The 22,690-nt window shown below is 47.3% G+C and overlaps 1 long non-coding RNA gene across 1 annotated transcript in view; it reads left to right on the top strand.

Annotated features, from left to right (window-relative positions):
* The first annotated feature begins 261 nt into the window (after positions 1-261).
* The window catches only part of LOC116987954, a 153,091-nt gene continuing 130,662 nt past the window's right edge, over positions 262-22,690 (top strand). The window contains exons 1-2 of the long non-coding RNA XR_004415834.1: positions 262-633; positions 2,448-2,607. This is a non-coding gene — a long non-coding RNA (uncharacterized LOC116987954). The remainder of the gene's footprint in view (positions 634-2,447; positions 2,608-22,690) is intronic.

Raw genomic sequence — 22,690 nt, 5'->3', positions numbered from 1 at the left:
TAAACTGTGACTTCTTGTTCTGGGCTTCCCCAAGATCGGGAACAGTCTTCCTGCATCTAGCCTGTCCAACCCCTTAAGAATTTTGTAAGTTTCTATAAGAAGAGGAAGAGTGGGAGAGGGAGGGAGGGAGGAAGTGGGAAAGAGGGAGAGGGGGAGTGGGAGGGAAGGAGAAAGGTCTAGGAGAGGGGAAAGCGTGAAGGAGGGAGAGAGAGGGAGAGCGAGAGAGTGAGCTCCATCTGGGCTGAATTCAAACACAGATTGCGGGGGTGATAACATTGTGTGCATCTCCCGCATCCACGGAAGCTGAACAAAGCTAAAGAAGAGGCCATCAACAGCAGAAAGTAATTTAAAAAATAACACAAAGAATCGGTAACTAATTACCAGCCAACGCATTTTCTATTTCAATCTATCCGGGTGGAAACTGGAAGTTGTTCATGTCCCTTTCACAGGGAGATAAATGGCCATAATGTGCTTCATATTAAGAAGCAAAGTCCTACACCCAAGTGATCCCTGGAAAGGGTTCACAGAAGAAATTTGTTAGACCATTTTTCAGGCATTCAAGTCGGGTAGATATTGAGTCCACATAGAGCAACGTGTTGGGACAGATCGATGCCAATGTTCTTTATGGAGGAGGTGAGTTAAAAAAAATCGGATGTTGTGGGAGGCGGGGTTAAGATGTTTCTACTGGTTGCTTCCAGCCTTTAATATTTAAAGGAGATAAAATGCTGGAGGTGGCACAGTGGCGCAGCAGTATAGCTACTGCCTTACAGCGCCAGATACCCAGGTTTGATCCTGATTACGGGCGCTGTCTGTACGGAGTTTGTATGTTCTCCCCGTGACCTGCGTGGGTTTTCTCCGAGATCTTCGGTTTCCTCCCACACTCCAAAGACGTATGTGTTTGTAAGTTAATTGGCTTGGTTATAAATGTAAAATTGTCCCCAGCAGTGACGGAAATCGCTATCAAAATATGGAGGGGACAGGGGGACACACAATTTTATGCGCACACTCACACACACACGCGAGGCTTCGGAGGCTTCTGCCGTGGGCCCTGTGAATGGTAATTGCAGCTCAATCCAACGCTAAATGCAGCTCAACTCTGCCTGTCTCGCCGGGTTAACCTACAGCCCTGCCTGGACTGATGGAACACCAGTCCGAAGCCGTGGAGCTAGCGCTGCTTCTCCGCACTGGCTGTAAGCCTGGGCCATATTTCCCTTAAGTCCAGGCAGCTCTGTCCCACCCCCTGCTTCCGCCTCTGACCGACACCTCCCTCCTCCAATCATCGTGCTGAATCATCATGGCCCGCCCCCGTTGCCTGCTGACCGACATCTCTCTCGTCCAAACGGTGCCCTCGATCAGCAGTCCTACCCCCACTGTCTCGCGGAAAGCGGAGATTTCACTGGGTTTTAAAATCCGGATTACAAAAAATGGTGGTGGGGGGGGGGGGGGTGGGATCGTCCCCCACCTCTCTAAAGAGAGGGGGAACGTGTATCCCCTGCCCCCACCCCCCCGGGATTTCCGCCACTGGTCCCCAGTGTGTGTAAGGTAGTGTTAATGTGAAGGAATCGCTGGTCGGTGCGGACACGGTGGGCCGAAGGGCCTGTTTCCGTGCTGTGTCTCTAAACTAAACTAAATTAACCTAAATGTGCAGGTCAAGTTTTTTTTACACAGAGTGGTGGGTGCCTGGAATGTGCTGATAGGGGGTGGCGGTGGTGGAGGCAGGTACAATAGTGGCAATTTAGAAACTTTTAGATAGGCACATGATCATGCACGAAATGAAGTGATATGGATCATGTGCAATTAATTTTCTTACCCTTAGGGCACTAGTGAACCTAATGGGTTTTCACAACAATTCAATAATTCCATAGTCACCTTAGCTAAGGTAAAAAATGTTATATGAATTCCAGATTTTTTTTTGGTTAATTGTCTGAATTAAAATTCCTCCGTTGCATTCCGGGACTTGAACCTATGATCATGTTACCAGCTGAGGTCTCCAGATATTTTAACCACTTTGTTATCCTTTCCGTGACTAAGTTATCTTATCTTTTCACCAACCGCGCACCTCGAGGATAATTTTTACCATTGCTTTCAGTTGAACTATTTGGTTGTGAAATAATAACACTTGCTACAGTGATGGATTGTGAAGTTTCACAGAGATAATTTCCTCGTGAAATTTCTGCTTGGAAAATTCCCCCCCCCAAATCTCAGCCTCTATCAACTGAGGGTGACGCACATTAGCAGGACGTTCAAAAGGATAAGCCAACTGTACCTGACCAAACACATTCTTTATTTGTGAGTCTCCAGTTTCTGTTGAGATATTAAGTTATTTAGGTGAGACAGCTGATGTGAATCCTGTTCTGTTTACATGCACAGACTTCTTTGCAGAGATCGCCAGATAGGAATCAGGACCTGGAACTGTACTTAATTTCCTTTCCCTTTCCCCCTTTCAGAGTCCAAGGTCACTGAGCTACTCGACAGACCCTTACGGCCGCCCAGACTAAGACGAATTTCAGCAAAATCGAACATGGAATCAAATTCTTATCTGTATTATTCGGTGCTTCACGGAAATTGGTACTTCCAACCCTTGAGCTAATGAAAATATTCTGACAGGTAATTTTGGAAAAAATGTGCAATACTAAAACTCCTCCGCTCAACACTATGGCAACTCAACTACACTTTGTGATTGTTAACTGTTTCCTTCACATGAAAATCTGTTGTATTTCCAATGCTCCAACTGGTCTCTTTCAAAGTTTGAAACGATGGTTTGGATGTCATTGTTTGGAATTCCATATTCTATTCGCGGATTCTGATAGTGAATATTAAAAACAGCAGAACAGTAGCATTTTCTGTACTTTTCTCATAATCTTTGAGTCAAACAGCACGGAAACAGTCCCCTCCTCCCAAAGTATCCATGCCGGCCAAGGTACCCATTTACGCTAGTCCCATTTGCTATTTGCCATATCGAACCCGCCTCAACCACTCACTCTGCCATCTCTTTCCATATATAGACCACCCTTGTTTTTTTAAAGGCATTGCCCCTCAGGTTCCTATTACATGTTTTTCTCTCTCACAAGCCTACACCCAATAGCTCATGAGTTACCAACCCTGGGAAAACAAAGACCCTGTCTCCACCCCTCATGGTTTTATACATCTCTATAAGATCATCCCTTATGCTCCTAGCCTTCCCAGCCTCCTCCAACTAACAGTGCCTCAGGTCCTGGTAACCTTCTCATAAATCTTTTCTGCACTCTTTCAAACTTAACGCCACCTTTCTCACAGCCGAGTGCCCAAAATTGAACACGGTACTCCAAGTGAGGCCTCACCCATGTCTTGAAACATATCGTCCCAGTTTCTAAATCATATGCATCTCATCCCAACATCATGCTTATGAAACAAATTGCAAATTCAGATCAAGGCTGGGTACCCATGAGATCGATCCATTTAGAGTCTTGGAAAGGAACTTCACAAATCCATAAATACCACTCAATTAATAGCAATTGAGGACTGGGAGTGGGTTTGAGAAGAGGGATATGTCCCTGGTCTTGCTAACTTGAATAATATATATTTTTGTTTAAGATGAAAAATAGTGCATTCTGACCAATTTCATTGCCAAGATACATATGGTGCAGCTGGTAGTGCTGCTGCCTCAAGGTGCCAGAGACCCAAGTTCAATACCGATCTCAGGTACCGTCATTGCTCATTCTCCCTGTGACAGTGTGGGATTCCTTCGGATGCGCCGGTTTCCTCCCACATCCCAGAGACGTGCAGGTTTGCAGGTTAATTGGCTTCTGTAAATTGTTGCTCGTGCATAGGGCGTAAAAACTAGGATAACATAGAATTAGTGCTCGAGTGATCGTGGTTGGTACGGACTTGGTGGGCCGAGGGGCCTCGTTTCCACGCTGTATTTCTAAAACTAAAACTAAAGCTAAAACACAGGTTTGATCCTGACCTCGGGTGCTGTCTTTGTACGTTCATCCAGTGACCGCATGGGTTTCATTCGGGTGTCCTGTTTCCTCCCACATCCCAAAGATGTGCAGGCTTATGGTTTAATTGGCCTCTGTAAATTGTCCCTGGTGTAGGAGATAGATGCGAAAGTGGTATAACATAGAAGCAGTGTGAACGGATGATCATTGAGCAGAGGGGGCTTAGTTGACCAAAAGGCCTGTTTTAGGGCTAACTGAATCAAGGGATATGGGGAGAAAGCAGGAACAGGGTACTGATTCTGGATGATCAGCCATGATCATGTTGAATGACGATGCTGGCTCCAAGGGGCCGAATGGCCTACTCCTGCACCTATTTTCTATGTTTCTATGTGTATTTTGCAGTGGTTAATATAGATTGCCACTCACGGTCACTAAATCAAAGCTTGTCGCCATTCACAACAAGTGGCCCAGTTGATTAACACACCATCGTTTATCAGAAGCATTCATTCCCATCAGGAGCCGGCAGATCCGTTCCAATAGCCGATGTCCGAGGGCAACTTTGCGGGCCGGTATGTAGGCCCCACGGCGGCCTGGGCAGACCACTCCAGTACTGTTGGACTCCTCTCGGAGAATGTGACCTCTGTTGGGCCGGCAAAACGGATAATCCAGAAAGATTCTGGGACCACGGGTATTGGAAATTGGTGGTGGACCTGTATTCTTTTGAAAAGATACCGATATTTCAGAATATATTTAATGTCACCATGTGTGCTGGGTTGAGAGTTGTCTGTTTTCATTACTCCGGGTGTGTAAGATTATTTCCTTCACTGAAAACACCAAAAAATACTAAAGTATTTACATTCGAAGGGCCAAATGGCCAACTCCTGCACCTATTGCCTACTGTGAATGCTTTGGAACTGAGCACTTCAGTTAACGCACTCCACCTGATACAATAGACAATAGACAATAGGTGCAGGAGTAGGCCATTTGGCCCTTCGAGCCAGCACCACCATTCAATGTGATCATGGCTGAGGGTTTGCAGGTTAATTGGCCGATGTAAATTACCCCAAGTGTGTAGGAAGTGCATTTGAAAGTGAGATTACATGGAACTAGTTTTAATGAGTGTATCAGAAGGCTGTGGAGGCCAAGCCAATGGATATTTTTAAGGCAGAGAACGATAGATTCTGGATTAGTACGGGTGTCAGGGGTTATGGGGAGAAGGCAGAAGGTTGGATTGCAACCTTGTCGTGATCGGGGAGCTTGTGTGTGTCAGTGATCCCTAGAGCTATGCCAGCAGGTGATTCGTCTCCTGTTAGGGTCTCCCATGCTGGACAGGTCGAAGGGTAGAGGCGAGACGAAGAGCAATCCACTTGTCCTCCAGGTTGGGGGTTGAGCACAGGGCTAACAACCCTGCCTCCTAAAACAAATGTGTTAGGAAACAGCAACTGAAGGAATCAACACTACTGGGCGTGATGGACTTCCAGGGCTATCGACAGATGCTAGGATGAATGTCAATGGTGAAAGCCGAAAAGCAGCCACTGGCAGGAAGGTGGAAGTTCTAAATGCCAAACATAAGAATATTTTGGCCAAACAACCAGATCCAACCAAGATCTCTTTGCTCAATTCCAACAAGAGAGCATGGACACCATCATCATGAGAAGACGCTGGAACAGGATTGGCCATATACTGAGAAGAGAACCAGACAGCATCCCAAGAATAGCCCTGCACTGGACACGGGAAGGGAAAAGGAACAGAGGGAGACCCAAAACCACTTGGCGTCGAACTGTAGAGGAGGAAATGAAAACAATGGACCTGACCTGGGGTAGCGCCCAGAGTGGAGGACCTTCGTTGCTGCCCTACATGCCAGGAGCCATAATAGGCAGTAAGTAAGTAAGTAAGTAAGCAGGAGAATGGAGTTAAGAGGGAAAGATAGATCAGCCGTGATTGAATGGCAGAGTAGACTTGATGGGCTGAATGGCCTAATTCTGCTCCCACCACTTATGAACTTATGTGGTTGATAGTCAGCATGGAGGGCCAAAGGGTCTGTTTCCATGCTGTTCAATTCATTAAAGAATCAGTCAAAAACATAATTTAAATTTTAGCTTAGAGATACAGCGTGGAAACAGGCCCTTCAGCCCACTGAGTCCGCGCCGACCAGCGATCATCCACACACTAGTTCTATCCTGCACACAAGGGACAATTTACAGAAGCCAATTGACCTACAAACCTTCACATCTTTGGGATGTGGGAGGAAACCGGAGCACCCCGGTGAAAATCCACGCCGTACACAAACTCCATGGAGACAGCACCTGTAGTCAGGATCGAACCCGGGCCTCTGGCGCTGTAAGGTGGCAACTCCACCACTGCGCCAGCATGCCACTCACTGCTGTGCCTCCAGATAGCACAAGCGTACTCCTTGTGGAAGACCTGCACAAGCAAGGCGCTCACTCTGAGTAAATTAGTTTAGTTTTGTTCCAATCGAGTGTTTGCAGGCAGATTCCACAGGTCACCGTGGGCCGACAAGGGTTAAAAATGAAGGCGGCTTTGCCTTTTTTTGTCCTCACGAGGTTCATTTTTACAGCTTGACCAAAATCCTTTTTTTTTCTTATGAATGTTGATCTCAGTCTTAGCAGCATAGTTCATTGCCTTGGCCGTGTTGTATTAGTTGCCATAGAAACATTGATATCACAATGCGGACCCAGGGAAGTAAATCCCGGCTACAAGGTTGGAGGAGCAAGCTTTTGCTGCTGCAGTCTGACCGTCTGACGGGGGTCTCTCCTAGGTTTTCCATGAAAAGCCGCGGCTATTCATCTCTCGGTTAGTTCAGCTGAATGTTACGCCCAGTATCAGCTGAGGCTGCTATCCTCACGGGTAAAATATGTACAGATTAAACGGAACAACCCTGCCCTTTCGATTCTTGCACCACATTTCCCATTGTGGTTACAGTGGGGCCACCCAAGCTTCAGCCTGTTGGACAACATTTCAGCCCACTGGAGGAGATGCATCAAAGTGGAAAGTTTACCTCTGCCATGTTAGCAATGTGAGGTGCCTGCCTGCCCGGTGTTTTCCATGGGTCTTGCGTCTGATAGCCCTGTCCCACGGTACGAGTTCATTCCAAGAGCTCTCCCGAGTTTAAAAAAATCAAACTCATGGTAAGCACGGAGAATGAACGTAGCTGGGAACGTCGGAGCTCGGGGACGTCTCTTAGCGCTAACGGCAGGTACTCAGGAAGACTCGCTAACGGCATGTAAGCACGGGAAGACTCGTGAAGATTTTTCAACATGATGAAAAATGTCCAGGAGAGCCCCGAGTACCGACGAGTGGCCATTACCGTAAATCTCCGAGTTCGAAACAGCGCAAACTCGGGAGAACTCTTGGGATGAACTCGTACCGTGGGACAGGGGTTTAAGACTTCCCGACTTTAGACTTGAGAGGATGCAGCGTGGACAAAAAATGGCCCTTCGTCCCGTCGAGTCTGCGCCGACCAACAATCACCGGTCCACAGATTCCATCCGACACACATTACAGTACAATTTGCAGAAGCCCAATCAACCTACTAACCCAGTGCGTGTGTGTTTGGAGCGTGGGAGGAAACCGGAGCACCCGGAGAAAATCCACATGGTCACGGGGAGAACGTACAAACCCTGTACAGACAGCACCCATAGTCCAGGATCGAACCCGGGGGTCTCTGGCACTGTAAGGCAGTGACTCTACTGTTGCATCACTGTGCCACCCCCAACCACTTAAACCACTGGAATAGATAGAGACAAAGTGCTGGAGTAACTCAGCAGCTTTATAAACCAGTAAAACTCAGCTATAAACTTCAGTTTGAACCATCATCTGCAGATCCTTCCTACACATTTTGTCTAAACCGCTGCATTGGTTTGTTTACCAAATCTTGCACGGTTTCCTCCCCAAATAATCTTATTTCCCTGAAGTTTTTAAATGGCCAGTGGAGATAGGTAGTGAAGACTTAAGATTTTTGCCTTCCATCACAGTGAGGAGGTGTCTGGTGAACTCACTGTGGTGGATGTTAGATTTGTGTTTATTGTGTGTTTTGTTATTTTATTATATGTATGACTGCAAGGCAACAAAATTTCGTTCAGGCCGAAAGGTCTGAATGACAATAAAGTTTCCAAGATTCCAAGTTAGTGTTTTATTGGACCATTCATTCACCTGCCTGTGGCTCCTCAGACCACATGTGTGACATATTGTTTAAACTGCAGGGATCATCGAGGGCAAAATCTGATCATGGGTCGGATCTGCTGCACTGGGCCAGGATTGCGCACGGAAGCTGTAACGATTAGCCACCACACTGGCTGACATTAGCTCATGTGGCATGGACTCAGAGTGGATTGGGTAACATTCCTAGACTGGACTGCCAATTAATAATCAGCTGAGCCAGAGGGGAATGCATCCACAGCTTTAAAAAAATAATTTAAATGTAACTTGGCTTTATTTTTCCAGTGACTTGTGCAGACTGGATGGAGGGTACTTAGTGAAAGGCTTCAGAGTGAGACACGTCAACCCTGTGGTAGCTTGAATCTGTTCGTCCGTTCACTGAGGCCCTTGCTCACGTTTATCTTCACCTGCTCTACTTTCCCTCGTTCGAGTGAAAGTGACACTTAAGAAGGCTCTCGACCCGAAACGTCACCTATTCTTTTGCTGTCCCTTCTACCTCCCGAGAGAATTCACCTCCGTTATCCTGACCGCGGTCTACATCCCACCCCAGGCAGACGTCCGTCTGGCACTGGAGGAGCTGCAGGCCGTGGTCAACAAACACCAGACGTCTTACCGCGAGGCATTTACCACCATTGCTGGGGACTTCAATAAGGCGAACCTCAAGAAATCACTCCCCAACTTCCACCAACATGTCTCCTGCTGCACCAGAGGACCTAACACCCACGACCACTGCTACACCACCATCAAGAATGCCTATCGTTCTATCCCTCGCCCTCACTTCGGTAAATCCGACCATACCGCGGTGCTGCTTCTTCCTGCCTACAAGCAGCAATTAAAGAGCGCACCCCCAGAAGTGAGGACAGCACAGAGCTGGTCGGGGGGGGGGGGGGGGCAGAAAAACAACTCCAGGCCTGTTTGGAGTCTGTAGACTGGGCAATGTTCAAGGACTCGGCAACGGACTTGAACGAATATGCCACAGTCGTTACAGACTTCATAAAGAAATGTGTGGAGGACTGCATCCCTACAAAAACCTTCCGAGTGTTTCCCAATCAGAAACCTTGGATGAACTTTGAGATCCACACTCTCCTGAAGTCCAGACACAGGGCATTCACCTCCGATGATACAGTGGCCTACATGAAGACCAGATACGACCTTGGTAAGGCCATCAAAAAGGCCAAAAGGGACTTCTGCTCCAAACTGGAGGACGAGACAGATGTTCGGCAGCTGTGGCAGGGTCTGAATGCAATCACCTCCTACAAGGCAAAACCAGGAGGCAGCTCGAATGCCGGTGTAACATCACTCCCTGACGAGCTCAATGCGTTTTACGCACGCTTTGACAGGGAGAATACTGATGTGCCTTCCCGATCCCCCATTCGCTGCGATGGCATTTCAGTCTCAGTCACAGAGGCCGATGTCAGGAAATCCTTCAGAGGGGTGAACCCCCGAAAAGCACCTGGTCCTGATGGTATACCCGGTCGTGTTCTAAAAACCTGTGCGGACCAACTGGCGGGAGTTTTTACGGACATTTTCAACCTCTCACTTCTGAGGTCTGAGGTCCCCACCTGCTTTAAAAGGGCATCAATTATACCGGTGCCCAAGAAGAGTAAGGTGACATGCCTCAATGACTATCGACCAGTGGCACTAACGCCGGTGGTGATGAAGTGCTTTGAGAGGTTGATCATGGAGCAAATCAACTCCTACATCGACAAAAACCTGGACCCACTGCAGTTCGCGTACCGCCACAACAGATCAACGGTGGATGCGATCTCGCTGGCCCTCCACTCCGCACTGGACCACTTGGACAACAAAAACTCATATGTCAGGCTGCTATTCATTGATTACAGCTCGGCATTTAACACAATCATCCCCTCCAAACTGGTTACCAAACTCGCAGAACTGGGTCTCTGCGCATCCCTCTGCAACTGGATCCTTGACTTCCTCGTCCACAGACCACAGTCTGTTCGTATTGGTGGAAATGTGTCAGCCTCAATAACAATCAGCACGGGAGCACCTCAAGGCTGCGTGCTCAGCCCCCTGCTGTACTCACTCTATACCCATGACTGCGTAGCGAACCACAGTGCGAACTCCATCATCAAGTTCGCTGACGACACCACTATTGTGGGGCGTATCACTGATGGGGATGAGTCAGAGTACAGAAGAGAGATCGAGCAACTGTCCATATGGTGCCAGCGCAATAACCTGGCCCTCAACACCAGCAAAACCAAGGAACTGATTGTGGACTTTGGAAGGAGTAGGAGGGGGACCCTCACCCCCATTTATATCAACGGGTCGATGGTTGAAAGGGTCAAGAGCTTCAAATTCCTGGGCATGCACATCTCTGAAGATCTTTCCTGGTCCGAGAACACTAATGCAATCATCAAAAAAGCACATCAGCGCCTCTACTTCCTGAGAAGATTACGGAGAGTCGGATTGTCAAGGAAGACTCTCTCTAACTTCTACAGGTGCACAGTCGAGAGCATGCTGACCGGTTGCATCGTGGCTTGGTTCGGCAATTTGAGCGCCCTGGAAAGGAAAGGACTACAAAAAGTAGTAAACACTGCCCAGTCCATCATCGGCTCTGACCTTCCTTCCATCGAGGGGATTTATCGCAGTCGCTGCCTCAAAAAGGCTGGCAGTATCATCAAAGACCCACACCATCCTGGCCACACACTCATCTCCCTGCTACCTTCAGGTAGAAGGTACAGGAGCCTGAAGACTGCAACAACCAGGTTCAGGAATAGTTACTTCCCCTCAGCCATCAGGCTATTAAACCTGGCTCGGACAAAACTCTGATTATTACCAACCACTTTCTGTTATTTGCACTATCAGTTTATTTATTCATGTGTGTATATATTTATATCATGGTATGTGGACACATTTATCTGTTTTGTAGTAAATGCCTACTATTTTCTGTGTGCTTAAGCAAAGCAAGAATTTCATTGTCCTATACAGGGACACATGACAATAAACTCACTTGAACTTGAACTTGAACTTGCTGCCTCACCTCCCGCTGAGTTTCTCCAGCATTTTTGTTTACCTTTACTCCTAGAGATACTCTTAGCTAGATAAACTGCGGCACGGTGGCGCAGCGGTAGAGTTGCTGCCTTACGGCTCCAGAGATCCGGGTTCGATCCTGACGACGGGCGCTTGTCTGTACGGAATTTGTACGTTCTCCCCGTGACCTGCGTGGGTTTTCTCCAGGTGTTCCGGTTTCACCCCCACACTCCAAAGACGTGCAGGCTTGTAGGTTAATTGGCTTTGGCAAAAATTGTAAGGAATTCCCTCTGAGGAAAAACATGGTAAACCACTTAATGATCCTGAATAATCTCATAATCTTGAGAAATTAGTCATTATGCTGGAAACCATCAAGGAAATTTGCACAGAATGCAGCACCATTTACACATAAAAGCATTGGCATTTCTTGTGGATGAATTTTTATCGTAAATTTCTGGTGTTGGAGGAGAAATTGGTAAGTAAAACATAACTAAAAAGCATGGGGATGACAGTCATGCAAGAGAACCTGTGAGTCTACCCGATCTATTCCTCTCATGATTTTATACCCAATTGTGTTCACAGTGGTGTCCAAATGGACTTGGCACAGAGTCAAATTGAGATGGCAATTCAAGATGGTGGGATGGCGAGACACTAGAATTAGTGGTGGCGCAACGGTAGAGTTGGTGCCTTGCAGCGCCAGAGACCCGGGTTCAATCCTGACTGCGGGTGTTGGCTGTATGGAGTTTGTACGTTCCCGCCATGACCTGCATGAGTTTTCTCCAAGTGCTCCGGTTTCCTCCCACACTCCAAAAAGATACAGGTTTGTAGGCTAATTGGCAATATGGTAAATTGTCCCTAGTGAGTTGGATAGTGCTAGTGTACGGGGATTGCTGGTTGGCACGGACCCATTGGGCCGAAGGGCCCGTGTCTGCGCTGTGTCGCTAAACTAAACTAAAGGTCTTAAGGCCTTGCCATTCAACAAAGCTAGAGTATTACCTTTATGATTGAATTGTCAGTCCTACCTCAAAACCCCCAACAACAATTCATGTAAGTGGTCCCTTCCTTTCTCAACAGCTGCATTGCAAATTGATAACTCAAAAGGGTACAATTTGTGTGTATGATGACTGAGTACAGATGTGCCCTCGAGCATTGCAGAGAATATGAGGGGAATATAGGCGCTTGGAACAATTCCAGGGTGAGGGGACTTTTCCAAGCCTCTTTCTCTTTTGTAGCAAAATAGTTTTAAGGTGCATTCGAGTGATGCCCTCTTTCATGGTGTAGACTGTGGGCATTTATGAGATTTTGACTTCGGAAAACATTGGAATTGATCGGCTCCAGTTTCAGTTTCAGTTCGGTTTACTGTCATCTGTTCCGAGGTACAGTGAAAAGCTTTTGTTGCGCGCTATCCTGTCAACAGAAAGACAAAACTTGATGACAATCAAGGCATTTGCAGTGTACAGATCCATGATAAGGGAATAACGTTCAGTGCAAGGTAAAGCCAGCAAAGTCCGATCAAGGATAGTCTGTCCGAGTGCCAGCAAAGAGGTAGATAGTCATTCAGCGCTGCTCTCTGGTTGTGGTAGGATGAATCAGTTGCCTGATAACACAAGCAATGATGCTTGTTCTGACAGCAGTTATCATGGGTGACTTTAATCTACATATAGATTGGGCCAACCAAATTGGTAAATGCGCTGAGGAAGAGGATTTCCTGGAATGTATACGGGATGGGTTTTTAATCCAATATGTAGAAGAACCGATGAGAGGACAGGCCATCCTAGACTGGGTATTGTGTAATGAGGAAGGATTAGTTAGCAATCTTGTTGTGCAAGGCACCTTGGGCAACAGTGATCGTAATAGGGTGGAATTCTGCATTAGGATTGAGAGTGACACGGTTAATTCAGAGACTAGGGTCCTGAACTTAAAGAAAGGAGACTTTGAAGGTATGAGATGGGAATTGGCTAGGATAGATTGGCAAATTATACTGTAAGGGTTGACAGTGAAGATGCAATGGCAAAGATTTAAAGACCGCATGGATGAACTCCAGAAATTGTTCATCCCTGTCTGGCGAAAAAATAAAACGGGGAAGGCGGCTCAACCATGGCTAACGAGGGAAATCAAGGAGGGTGTTAAATACTGAGGGACAGTGAAATTCATTTGTGTGTACAGTTCAGTACGTATCATTATACATAAGTAGACACAAAATGCTGGAGTAACTCGGCGGGACAGGCAGCATCTCTGGAGAGAAGGAATGAGTGATGTTTCGGGTCAAGACCCTTCTTCAGACTGATGTCAGGGGAAGGGGCGGGACAAAGATAGAATGTAGGCGGAGACAGCAAGACTAGTGGGAGAACTGGGAAGGGGTAGGGGATGGAGAGAGAAAGCAAGGACTATCTGAAGTTAGAGAAGTCAATGTTCACACCTCTGGGGTGTAAACTACCCAAGCGAAATATGAGGTGCGGTTCCTCCAATTTGCGTCGAGCCTCACTCTGACAATGGAGGAGGCCCAGGACCGAAAGGTCTGATTGGGAATGGGAGGGGGAGCAGGACCGGCCTTTGGAGGTGCGGGGCCCAATTGGGAACAATTTTGGTGAGCCCCAGGTTCCCAGCCAAGGTCTGTAGATTCATAGAAATATAATTAAAGTCTATTATAGACTTTATATTTCTATGGTAGAATGGAAAGTGCGCTTAAAACGTGCATGCGACTTAATGGACCAAACAGATCTGATCTACATTTTAATATAAAATTGCATACATGTAAGCCTACAGGTAACAAACAAAATGTGTGGATCACCTTTGAAAAGTACATAGTTACAATACCACTTGTTTTAGTGACAGCAATGAAATAAAAAGTAATTTAATTAAATAGATCCTGGAAAACCAATAACCATTGGTGAAAATAAGTCCAGGCAATAACTTTGGGCTTCAGCCCCATCCTACCCTTTGGGCTTCTACCCAATCCTAACTTAGTTGTGTGTGTTAGTTGTCTGTGCGTGATGTGTGTGTGGGACGGAAGGAGAGAAGGGAGGAAGGGAGGGAGAGAAGGGAGGAAGGGAGGGAGAGAAGGGAGGGTGGGAGGGAGAGAAGGGAGGAAGGGAGGGAGAGAAGGAGAGAAGGGAGGGAGAGGGCCGGCAGCGGGAGCGGATGCCGGGGTCCGGGCGGACGGGTGTGAGCTGAGACCGATGTTTGTAAACGTTGCTCTAACCCCCGGCCCGGCCAGGCCCACCGCGTCTCCCCGGGGAGAGAGAGGGGTGGAGCCGGGGCTGTGTGCGTGAAGCACAGCGACTGGGGGGGCGGGAGCGTTGCCCAGGGAACCTGAGCAAATGACCCACCTACCCCTTCTCCATTCCCCCTCAGATCCCCCTACCCGTCTACCCCTTTCTTCCCCCTCCACCCCTCTACTCTCTCTCCGCCCCTCTCTCCCCCTCCACCCGGGCTGAGAGTAATCGGTCCAATCGGCTTAAGGCCGGCACTGAGGGGGGTGTTGAAGTACTGAGCCACCAGGAGATCAGCTAGGTTAAGACAGACTTTGCGGAGTTGTTCAGTGATATATACATTCATATATGATTCAGTTATACATAAGTACTTGGATACATTTAGATAAGCATCTCAGATACAGCACAAGTGTAAAGCGGTTGTACACTGGGAGTGCAAGATAAAACCAGTAGTCAGATCAATGGGGTCACCAATGAGGTAGATAGTAGTTCAGCTCTGCTCCCTGGTTGTGGTAGGATGGTTCAGTTGCCTGATAACAGCTGGGAAGAAACTGTTAGTGAATCTGGAGGTGTGCGATTTCACACTTCTATACCTTTTGCCCGATGAGAAGGGGGGGGGGAGAAGAGGGAGAGGCTAGGGTGCGAGGGTGATTAGGAGACATGGCGATGGCTCCGAAATATGAATTAGAAGTAGAAGAACAGCTGTGATCTTTTAGTTTTTAAAATTTAGTTTAGAGATACAGCGCGGACTGCGCCGAGTCTGCACCGACCACCGATCCTCGCACACTAACACTATCCTACACACAGATCGGGGGGAGTTCCCCCCACCACGGGTACCATGTAATCCCGTGCTACCTGCTCCATGGTCGGATAGTCGGCGACTAAACCTGGTTTGCCAGGTGAGCAGGGGGCTGTGGACCCCCAGCAGGAACAAAAATAGGACCTGTCAAAGGGCGAATGAGCTCCTAGAGAGCTAACGGCCATCAACATTTCAGTAGAAGTTGCGATCACTGTCGTACTTAGCACTATAAGGCACCGTGCCTGTTTATGTTATAAATGATGATGATGACACACACGCACACGGGACAATTTTATATTTACACCAAGCCAATTAATCTGCAAACCTATACGTCTTTGGAGTGTGGGAGGAAACCGGAGATCGGGGAGATAACCCACGCAGGTCACGGAGAAAACGTACAAACTCCGTACGGACAGCACCCATAGTAGGGATCGAACCCGGGTCTCTGGCGCAGCAAGCGCTGTAAGGCGGTAACTCTACCACTGCACCATCTGCTGAAGTGGACTCGGGCTAAAAGACTGATTAGCCGTTGCTGCTTTTAATTCTTACACTCTTTTTCTTGGTCCCCTGCGACTCCAGATAGACCCACAATCTGAATGCCAGGTGCTAGTTTAGATTGTTGTCAGATGATTCAGCTTCATTACTGGCAGTAAATTCTGACACAGTTGTGCATTAGTTAGAAAAGGAAATTAGTTTCAGACACATAGTATTTCACCAGTGCTATCTGCGTTATTGGTAAGGTTGTTAACTTCCTGCACTTAAGTAAATATGCTCAATTGAAGTGCAACTCTGCAAACACAATGGGCATTATTTAGTTGGGATTTCTGCCGTTCGGAATAAACTCACGTCTTAAATGCAGTGGTTTAGTTTGGGCAATTAGTAAACAATGTTTTTGGTGGGGTGGTAGTCATGCACTTAATTGCAGACCAAATTATATGCAAACATGGCAGCAGAGTAAACAGCGTGGCGGTCTGTTTACACTGCCGTTAGCAGTTTACAGTGTAGGAAGGAAGTGCAGATGCTGGTTTAAGCCGAACGAAGACACAAAATGCTGGAGTAACTCAGCATGAATGAATGAATGAATGTGTGAATACTTTATTGTCAAGTTAAATTCTTTGCTTGCATAGCCATGGTGTGCAAATAGTCACCACATGAGGGGCGCCGACAGTTACAAAATATCCTAAGCCAGGTTCACCTTTGTTCTTCCCCCCGTCACGGCGGCCCCTCCATTCCGGGTCCTCCTTTGTTCCCAGTGGCCCGTCCTCGACCGCCAGCGGCCTTAACGACCGACGCACCGACCCCTCCTCCAGGACCTGAAGAAGGGTTTCGGCCCGAAACGTCGCCTATTTCCTTCGCTCCATAGATGCTGCTGCACCCGCTGAGTTTCTCCAGCATTTTTGTGTACCTTCGATCTTCCAGCATCTGCAGTTCCTTCTTGAACACCTCCTCCAGGACCGCCGCCCGGTCCCCTTCTGACGCCTAGACGCGCTACCCAGGGCCAGCCGTGAGGGCTCCGTCGACCCAGACTCCGATGAGTCAAGCCCTGGGGCTCCACCAACCCGAGAAGCTCCACCGCGAGGCTTCTCTGATGCTTCTTGGGAGGTGTTCACAAGTTCACAAGTGAAAGGAGTAGAATTAGGTCATTCGGCCCATCGAGTCTACTCCGCCATTCAATCATGGCTGATCTCTGCCTCCTCATCTAATTTTCCTGCCTTCTCCCCATAACCCTTGACTACCCGTTGGAATAAATAAATTTTCTATCTCTGCCTTAAAAATATCCACTGACGGCTTCCTGGGCCTTATGACCATGAACTTGTGAATCATTGATTCACAGAATAAGACCCATTGGTGTGTTGAGCTGTTACTGCCATGTTAGAAAGGTAACTGTCAGTCCCATGCCCGAGATGTGCAATTTATTTTCAATTCAAGGCTCTCTCTAATTCCGCTTTGATAAACGAAGATTGAATCAGCCATCGAGCTAGCAATTTCAAAGCTGGTTTGATAAAACCTGAAACTATTCCACAAGGCAATTAATTGTTTGCGAAATAATTGATTGCTTCATAATCATAGAAGGGACTTTATAGTCTTTTGGATGAGGTAGTTTATGAGCTTCAAAGTTTTAGCTGGACTCGCTTGAGCCCTTGGCAGAGCAAAACGCAGCAGCTTTTTGGAGTCATGAGCCAGCAGCACGTACTGTCCATCTACTGAATAGAGTTTGCCACTGTGGCCAGAAACAGGGCTGTTTATCAATGAATGGTAATTAACATTTCCGAGGCTCAGGCTTCCCAACAAAACTTGCTTTACTTTTTTTCGAAAGGGTTGTTCTAGCCAGGCATATTTTTCTTAATGCTCTTTATCATCACACATCTTTCTTCTCAAAGGCATTTATTTAGTGTTTACAATATAGGCTGCCGGTTCATGCACAATAGTAGCCTGTAACCAAAAACACGAATATGCATGCCGTGGAAAAATAGAAACATAGAAAATAGGTGCAGGAGGCCATTTGGCCCTTCGAGCCAGCACCGCCATTCATTGTGATCATGGCTGATCGTCCCCAATCAGTATCCCGTAGGTAGACACAAAATGGGAAGATGTGGCCAGTAGTGGGATCCCGTTGGAGCGGGCGAAAATGTTGGAGGATTATATGCTGTATACGATGGCTGATGGGGTGAGTGAAGACAAGGTGGACCTCTGTCCTTGTTATGAATGGGGGAAGAGGGAGTAAGAGCGGAGCTGCGGGATATTGAGGAGATCCTAGTGAGAGCCTCATCTATAATGGAAGAGGGGAACTCCCGTTCCTTAAAGAATGAGGATAAATCCGATGCCCTGGTATGGAACACCACATCTGGGAGCAGATGCAGCATATACGGAGGAATTGGGATTAGGGGATAGCCTTTACAGGAAGCAGGGTGGGAAGAAATGTAGTCAAGATAGCTATGGGAGTCAGTAGGTTTGTAGTACATATCGGTCAATAGTCTGTTTCCTGTGATGGAGATGGTGAGATCTAGAAACGATAGGGAGATGTCGGAGATGGTCCAAATGAATTTGAGTGCCGGATGGAAATTAGTGGCAAAGTTGATGAAGTCAGTGAGTTCTGCATGGGTGCACGAGGTAGCACCAATGCAGTCGTCAATGTAGCAGAGGTAGAGTTCTGGCTTTATCCCCTAACTCTACCTCCGCTACTTTGACGACTCATTTTTAACTGCATCGAGTGAATTGGCCTCTACTGCCTTCTGTGGCAGAGAATTCCACAAATTCACAACTGGGTGAAAAAGTTTTTTCTCATCTCAGTTTTAAATGGCCTCCCCTTTATTCTTAGGTAGACAAAAATGCTGGAGGAACTCAGCTGATATTGACCCGAAACGTCACCTATTCCTTCGCTCCATAGATGGTGCTTCACTCTCTGATTTTCTCCAGCATTTTTGTTTACCTTCAATTTTTCCAGCATCTGCAGGCCCTTCTTAAACACCCCCTTTATTCTTAGACTGTGGCCCCTGGTTCTGGGCTCCCCCAACGTTGGGAACATTTTATCCTGCATCTCACTTGTCCAGTCCTTTTATAATTTTATATGTGTCTATAAGATAGCCTAGTCATTCCAATATTTTCTCATATGACAGTCCTGCCATCCTGCAGATTAACCTCATGGATCTATGCTGCACTGCCTCAATGGGAAGGATGTCCTTCCTCAAATTAGGAGACCAAAACCACACAATACTCCAGGTGTGGTCGCACCTGTACAACTGCAGAAGGACCTCTTTACTCCAATACACAAATCCTCTCGTTATGAAGGCCAACATGCCTTTAACTTTTTTCACTGCCTGCTCTACCTGCATGTTTACTTTCAGTGACTGGTGTACAAGGACACCCAGGTCGCATTGCACTTCCCTTTTTCCTAATCTGACACCATTGAGATAATAATCTGCCTCCTTGTTCTTGCCGCCAAAGTGGATGACTTCACATTTATCTACATTATACTGCATCTGCCATGCATCTGCCCACTCACTCAACCTGTCCAAGTCACCCTGCAACCTCCTAGCATCCTCTTCGCAGTTCACACTGCCACCCAGCTTTGTGCCATCTGCAAACTTGCTAGTGTTACTTTTACTTGCATCATCTGTTGTAAATCATTAATATATATTGTAAGGGCAAGGCGGCCCCAGCACCGAGCCTTGCCCCACCTGACTATGTTTGTAGTTAGGGTATCTTTAGATTTATTCTTTCAGAGAATAATGCACAGCCTTCAAGTCAGAATGTTGCATCAGTAATTATGCTTCTTTAATAGCTGATCATTTTTGATCAAAGTTCTAGTTACGGTATTCTGGTTTTGGCCGCTGAGAAATTAACTCGCACTTTTTTTCCCTATTTTAAAAAAACCTGTTTTCTTGATGTATTTATTGAACTGCTTCCATTCCTCAATGCTCTTTTCAGAATTCCAGCCAGATGTGAATTCAATGTGATTGGGTGTAAAAACAAAAAGGCAGTGTCGATCCTCACTTAGTTCACCGCAACTTGTTAAAGGATAAATAATCACTTGCTTGACTGTTTTAGCTTGCTGCTTGCTGTTGTTGTAACTCAGCTGAAAATAGCCCAAAGCAATTTGTGACAGCTATTCTTTCTGCTGTAAGGTGTCAATGCCTGCACACAATGACATATAGCAGGAGATTTTCAAATCACCAGTTTGTCCATCTCATTAAGATACAAACACAACAAAACAAAATGTTCATATTATTTGTCTAACAAACTTAAGGCTGAACTGCAATGCACAGGCTTCACATTAGGAAAGTGACGCATTTGTTAACATCTAAGTTTGGAATAGATTTGGAATAAATTGGCCTAATTGTACAGCAGACTTGAATTTCTATATAGAAAGTGCTCGAGTAACTCGGCAGGGCAAGCAGCATCTCCAGAGAACATAGATAGGTGGCATTTCAGGGTAGGACCCTTCTTCAGACTTTCTATTTACTCAGTCTGAAACATGGAAACATAGAAAATAGGTGCAGGAGAAGGCCATTCAGCCCTTCAAGCCAGCACTACCACTCAATATGATCATGGCTGATCATCCAAAATCAGTACCCCGTTCCTGCTTTATCCCTTGATTCCGTTAGCCCTGAGAGCAAAATCTAACTCTTTCTTGAAAACATCTAGTGAATTGGCCTCCACTGCCTCTGTGGCAGAGAATTCCACAGTTTCACAACTCTCTGGGTGAAAAAGTGTTTCCTCATCTCAGTCCTAAATGGCCTACCCCTTAATCTTAAACTGTGACCCCTGGTTCTAGACTCCCCCAACATCGGGAACATTTTTCGGGAATTGTTATTGGCCATGGCTCAAAATCTTCCCAATCCTTCTTTCCTTTTACGCCTTGGCTTTTCTTAAGAATCCATTTGGGAGACCAGATGAGGCATGAGTTTAAAGTGTCACAAGTTCTGCAGCAGTGCCTTGGTACTATTCAAGAACCAGAGTGCAGAGGTGTGGGGGGAAAGATTTAATAGAAAGCCTAGGGGTAACTTTTTCACACTAAGCGTGGTGGGTATATGGAATGAGCTGCCGATGGAGGTAGTCGAGGCAGGTACTATAGCAATGTTTAAGATACAGTTAGACAGGTACATGGATAGGACAGGTTTAGAGAGATATGTTGCCAAACGCAGGCAGGTGGGACTAATGTGGATGGGACCTGTTGTCCTGTGTGGGCAAGTTGGGCTGAAGGGCCTGTTTCCACGCTGTTAGATTCTATGACTCTATGACTATATTGGACATCACCCAGACTTTTGCTCTTAAATGCAGCAGGGCTTAGACAATAGGCAATAGGTGCAGGATTAGGCCATTCGGCCCTTCGAGCCAGCACCACCATTCAATGTGATCATGTCTGATCAGCCACAATCAGTACCCCGTTCCTGCCTTCTCCCCTTATCCCTTGTCTCTGCTGTCTTTAAGAGCTCTATCCAACTCTATCCAACAAGAGCTCTATCCAACAATATTCGGAGTGGTGGCGCGGCTCTGGCTGCAGCGGCTCACCGGCAGTCCTGTTTGTTTTGTGTTTTTTGTGTTGTTTATTTTGTTTTGGTTAGTCTAGTTTTGGTTTTTAGTTTGTGTTTGGGGGGGGGGGGGGGTTGAAACGGGGCTTGCTGTCTCTCCCTGCGGGGGAATGCGACTTTTTTGTCGTATTCCCCTTCTCTGCCTCCGTCTGCGCTGAGGCCTAATGGTGGAGCTGGCGACCTCGAGGCTCAGGAGGCAGAGCCCGCCAGGACTCGCCCTGAGCTCGCTCCCGTGAGGGCGGCCCGGCTCGGGGCTGGAACAGTGCTTCCGTGAGGGGCTGTGACGCTCCCGGGAGGGCGGCCTGGCCCGAGGAAGGAACGGTGCTCCCGTCGGAGTGGCCGAGCTCGGGGAGGTACGGCGTTCCCAGCCCGAGGGAGGAGCGGCGCCCATGTCGGGGCGGCCCAACCCGAAGGAGGTACGGCGCCCATGTCGGGGCGGCCTGGCGCGGGGCTGAGATGGTAACGGTACTCATGTGGGGGCAATCCGGCTCGGGGCTGGAACGGTGCTCCGGTGGCTGGGACGGTGTTCTAGCGGTGGTGGCCTGAATCCGGGGTTCGGCCGCGGGCCAGCGGCTGCATCAGCAGGACTGGTGGGCGGCAGCTTCGACCACCCCGGGGCGTGGTGATTGAGCCGCGGGACTGTTTTTAACATCGCCTGGTGGGGTATCGCCTCAGCGCAGAGGGAGAAGAGGAGGGGAGAGACTGCAGCCCTAAGACTTTTGCCTCCATCACAGTGAGGAGATGCTGGATGGACTCACTGTGGTGGATGTTAATATGTGTTTATTGTTGTTTTTTATTGTATTGTATTGTATGTATGACTGCTGCAATTTCGTTCAGACTTCGGTCTGAATGACAATAAAGGCTATCTAATCTAATCTAATCTAAAAAAAGTATCCAGAGAACTGGCCTCCACCACCCTCTGAGGCAGAGATTTCCACAGACTCACAACTCTCTGCGTGAAAAAGTATTTCCTCATCTCCGTTCTAATCCAGAACTATCAGACTCAGGGGTGATATTGATACCAATTGAACTGCATTTGCACAGATAACTGAAAAATGCAGGTAGACACCATCCTTGTTCTTGGAACATGAATGGTCACATGTAGAAGCAGAACATGGACAGACTGGAGTATTGAAACGTGAAGATAGACACAAAATGCAGGAGTAACTCAGCAGTATTTCTGGAGAAAAGGAATAGGTGACGTTTTGGGTCGAGACCCTTCTTCAGACGGAGAGTCAGGGGAGAGGGAAACTGGAGATTTGTACAAACTATAGATGGTACAAATAACAAATGAATGAAGGGTGTGCATAAGGACAAATCAAACCCAGTAAGGGTGATCAAGGAAAGGTGGCGCCCACCATGGTTCATTGTTGGCTGCGGAGAAGGTGATAACGAGCGAAACAGTGAAACTCAGCAGGATGACCGTGAAACTAGTTGGACAACTAGTGTGGAGGAGGGGCGGCAAGAGAGAGAGAGAGAGAATGTAAAGGTTACTTGAAGTTAGAGAAATCAGTATTCATACCGCTCTAATATTGATTGTAAGCTGCCCAAGCC

This window comes from Amblyraja radiata, chromosome 26, assembly GCF_010909765.2.
Source record: "Amblyraja radiata isolate CabotCenter1 chromosome 26, sAmbRad1.1.pri, whole genome shotgun sequence".
NCBI classification, from domain to species: domain Eukaryota; kingdom Metazoa; phylum Chordata; class Chondrichthyes; order Rajiformes; family Rajidae; genus Amblyraja; species Amblyraja radiata.
The sequence above is the reverse complement of the archived record's forward strand: the minus strand, read 5'-3'. Positions and strand labels throughout refer to the sequence as shown.